Source organism: Elephantulus edwardii, unplaced genomic scaffold (assembly GCF_000299155.1).
Source record: "Elephantulus edwardii isolate Elephantulus edwardi_28Jun2011 unplaced genomic scaffold, EleEdw1.0 scaffold00045, whole genome shotgun sequence".
NCBI classification, from domain to species: domain Eukaryota; kingdom Metazoa; phylum Chordata; class Mammalia; order Macroscelidea; family Macroscelididae; genus Elephantulus; species Elephantulus edwardii.
In genome coordinates, this window is record NW_006399795.1 from 18,870,563 (window position 1) to 18,875,522 (window position 4,960).

Genomic DNA, 4,960 nt, shown 5'->3' on the forward strand with positions numbered 1-4,960 from the left:
TTATTCTTTGGAAGCCATGGGAACCATCAGGTCGACCACCCGGTTACTGTAGCCAAATTAATTGTCATACCAGGAAATGAGTTTGACAAAGTGGTTGTTCAGAGCAATGCCAGCCCCAGCATCAAAGGTGGAAGAGTGGGTGTCACTATTAAAGTCACAGGAGACAACTTGGTCTTCGGTGTATCCCAGGATGCCCTTGAGGGGCCCTTCTTATGCCTGCTTTACTACTTTCTTGATGTCATCGTATTTGGTAGCTTTCTCCAGACGGCAGGTCAGGTCCACAATTGACACATTGGGCGTGAGGACACGGAAAGCCATGCCAGTGACCTTGCCCACGGCCTTGGCAGCGCCAGTAGATGCAGGAATGATGTTCTGGGCAGCTCCACTGCCATCACTCCACAGCTTTACAGAGGGGCCATCCATCCAGTCTTCTGGGTGTCATGATGGCATGGACTGTGGTCGTCAGTCCCTCTACAATGCCAAAATTGTCATGGATGGCCTTGGCCGGGGAGCCAAGCAGTTGGTGGTGCAGGAGGCATTGTTGACAATCTTGAGAGAGTTGACATACTTTTCATGGTTTACGTCATCACAAACATGGGGAAGGAGCAGAGATGATTACCCATTTGGCACCACCCTTCAAGTGAGCCCCAGCCTTCTCCAAGGTTGTGAAGACTTTCCCATCGCAATACCTTTTTTTGTTTCCTGGCTGCTGGTGCCAAGAGTGTTGACCGTGGAGCTGAGCAAACCGAAGCTGTGAACAATCTCAATATCTTTGCCATCCATCCTGATGCTACTGATTGGTCCAGTGGTGAGAATCTTTGTCTTCTTGACATTGAGCCTCAGTCCATACTGAAGGCTGTGGTCCTTGACCATCTGCAGCAAGTGCATGAGGTCCTCCTCAGTTTCAGCAAGCAGGGTTGTGTCATCTGCATAACGCAGATTGTTGATAGATCTTCCACAAATCCTAACTAGTTTATTTAAAAAAGGCATTTATTCACTAGCAAGGGTTTGGAATCCTGGTGAGGAGTGTTCTGAAGCACTTTGACTCCACAGAGGTTTTGCTTTGGTTCTGGTAAGACTCTGGGGCCATTGTTTACTGGCCATTGGCTATAAGTTGATTGTATTTGGCCTCCTAGTTAAAAAGGAATTTGGGCCCTCAGGCCTGCTTTTAACTGTTTTGGGTCAAACATTCTTCTAAGTGGTATAGTACTGGTCTGTCCATCTGCTGTACAGAGTTAATCTCATGGTTGCTGTGATGTGTCATATATGATAATGGTCACCCATGGTGGACAGTGTTTGGTGGAGCTCCCCATTTAAAACAAGCTTGGAAGCAGGAGTGGCATCAACTTCCAAAATAGCTTGCTTCTGGAAATTCTATGGACTTGGATAAACAATAAAAGTTATACAAGTGTTCAGGCCTTTCATTCATAGGGTTGCTATGCATCATCTATGACTCTACTTGAGGGCACTTAACAATAACAACTAATTTATTTACAAAATTCTAATACATTGTTTTCAAGAACAAATTCTTTCCATTTTCCTCACCCTCCCACCCATCAAATTGTACAACCCCATGATTAATCCCCCCGCCCCCTACACATTTACGTCCCTCTGCTTCCACCCTCTCCTACCCCTCTTGGAACCTTACACTCATTCTACAATAATGGTTTTATACAATATTTATCCTTGTGGGACTGAGTTAGTTCACTCAGCATAATGTTCTCTAGTCCCTCCCAAGTTAGGTAATAATTTACAAAATCATTGCTACTGCATGCTGCATAGTATTTCATTGTGTGAATGTACCATAATTTCTCAATCCATTTGTTTGTGGTTGGACATTTGGGCTGTTTTCATATTCTTGCAATGGTGAATAATGCTGCTGTGAACATTGGTGTACAAATCTCCTCAGTTGATCCTCAGTTCTCATTTTTTCAGGGGTCACTATGATCGTCTCCTGGTTGTAGGTTGGGAATGTGACTTACTTTCTAATAAGCCTTTTACTATTTTATCATAAAAAAAAGAGAGACATGAATAGCAACTATACACATGGGTCCCACTTGATTGTTATACACAGATTATTAAATCAACTGAGTTTGTGCAAAGTAATAGGGGGAAAGCTCAATACGTATCAGTCAAAATTAGGCCAGGGACCAACCATGGAACATCATCAATTGATCACACGCAAGTTCAAATTGAAGCTGAAGAAAATGAAAACAAGTCCATGAGAATCAAACACAACTTTGAGTACATCCCATTTGAACTTAGAAACCAACTCAAGATTATATCTGATGCATTGAACACGAACTAATGATGGAAGACCACACCAGTTGTGGGATGGCATCAAGGAGATCACACATGAAGAAAGCAAAAGACAGGAAAGAATGAAAAGAAAAAGAAATAGATTTTAGACAAGATTGTAAAATTGACTCTAGAACATAGAGAAATTAAACAGAAAAGGAAGAAATAATAAAAAAGAGTTGAACATAAGATTTCAGAGGGTACCTTGAAGATAGACAAAGCAAAGGAAGATAATGAAATGAAAGGTAAGACCTAGAATTAGAAAACCATAAAGAAATAACATTTACCAGAAGAGATCAAAGACTATTGAGTCTTCAATATGGATTATTACTCAACTTAAGAAGTAAAAAATCCTCACATTTGGATCAATAAATAATATCATAATAATTGAAGAAAAGATTGAAGTCGTCAAGGATTTTCTTTTACTCAGATCTACATTTAATACTCATGGAAGCAGAATTCAAGAAATCAAATGATGATGCAAACAACCACTGTGGAAGGCTGTATGGCAACACTTTCTCAAAAAGTTGGAATACCATTTGACCCAGCAATTCCACTACAGGGAATATACCCTAAAGAAAACATAACTGCCACCCAAGCAGATATAGGCACACCCATGTTTATTGTGGCTGTGTTCACACAATAGCGAAGAGTTGGAAATAACCCAAGTGCCCATCAACAAACGAATGGATAGAGAAGCTGTGATATATTCACACAATGGAATACTACGCTGCATTGAAATACAAGGAACTCATGAAATATTATTCAAAATGGGTGACCCTGGAAGACATTATGCTGAGTGAAATATCTCAGTCACAAAAGGACAAATACTGCATAGTGCCACTGTTGTAAAGCAGGACTGACATGGGAGTTGTGGGGGGAAGTAAGAGGGACTAAATGATGTATACTGCACTGAAACAGATGAAAGAGAGAACTGTTTGTTAGGAATATATGATTAGGTATTATTGTCATGACAAGAGTCCAGAATGAAAGCTGCATAGTGGAGTGGACTGGGGGTGGGGGGAATTGTATAACAATGAAAGAATTTTTTTTACTTTTCAAAGAGAAAAGTGAACTGGGGGGAGGGATGGGCAGGGAGGAAAGTGTGCAACTACGAATGAATGGAAAGCTAAAGTCTCTGTAAACTTGCATTAAAGTAAATTTTAAAGAAAGAAATCAAATGCCATTTTACATTGGCCACATCTGTTGCCAAGGAACTCTCTATAATGCTAAAGAGCATAGCTGTCATTTTAGACACCAACTTGTGCCTCATTCCAGCCATGCTATTTTCAATTGCTCCATAAACATGAAATTTGGACAACAAATGAAGAAGACTGAAGAAGAGTTTAGAATAAGGAAAAAAAAACAACAAACCACCAAATAAGGGAGCCTAAAGGTGCTTTGGATTGTGGTGCTGGTGAAGAATGTTGAGTATACCTTGAACTGACAAAATAAATAGCTAATCTATCTTGGAAGAAATGCAACCAGAGTGTTCCTTAGAAGGAAGGATGGTGGGACTTCGACTCACATACATGGGACATGTTATCAGAAGGGCCCTGTCCCTGGAGGAGGACATCAGGCTTGGAAAGTAGAATGTCTGTGGAAAAGACAAAGACCCTTAATGAAATGGATTGATATGGGGGCCGTAGCAGTGGGCTTCAATATGGCAAAGACTGTGAAAGAAACATGGTGCAAGATGGGGAAGGTTCCTTTCTGCTGTACATAACGTTGCTAAAAGTCAGAGCCAAGTTAATGGCACCTAATAACAGGAACGACAAATCTTCAGAGGAGCAGACTGTCACATCTTTCTTCCCTCCAGCGGCTGGTGGGTTTGAACTGATGACCTTTAGGTTAGTAGCTGAGCACTTAACCACATTGCCACCAGTGCTCCTAGGAACACTGAGGACATGGAGAAGATACTAAACTTGTCAAGGATTTAATTTCATTTACATCAGCAATCAATTCCTGTGGAAGCAGCACTTAAAAAAAATGAAAGAACTTTTCTTTTACTTTTCAAAGAGCAGAGTGAACTGGGGGGGGCAGGGAGAAAAGTACAACAATGAATGAATGGAAATAAATTAAAAAAAGATCAGTGTTTTCTTATCAGGTAAATCCATTGCAAAAGAACTTAGACATTTTAAAGGCAAAGATGTCACTGGAATGACTAAGATGCCCACGGTATTTTTAATCATCCTATATTGTTGTTGTTATGTGCCATCGAAGCACATGCAAATTATAGTGACCCTATCGATGCACAATAGCCCTGAAACCTCCTCTATCCTGTGCCAACCTTATTGTCCCTGACACACCTATGGCCTGGATCAGGCACACCACTGCTCTGCAGTGCTCTGGAGAGGTCCCTGACAACAAACTTTCCCATTGCAGTTCATCTTTTGATTTCCTGGCTGTTGGTGCCAAGAGTGTTGATTGTAGAGCCAAGCAAACTAAAGCTGTTAACAACCTCAATCTCTTCACCATCATAATGCTGTAAAATAGTGAGATTCTTTGTCTTCTTTTTTTAATTTTTATTTATTTTTTTTCTTTGTCTTCTTGATGTTGCACTTCAATCTGTATTGAAGGCTGCTGTCCTTGACCTTCTGCAGCAAGTGTTTCAGGTCCTCCTCAGTTTTAGCAAAGCAGGGTTGTGTCATCTGCATAATGC

The 4,960-nt window shown here is 40.8% G+C and overlaps 1 pseudogene; it reads right to left on the minus strand.

Annotated features, from left to right (window-relative positions):
- LOC102845808 lies at positions 1–664 on the minus strand (annotated as a pseudogene).
- Between the last annotated feature and the right edge of the window lie 4,296 nt (positions 665–4,960).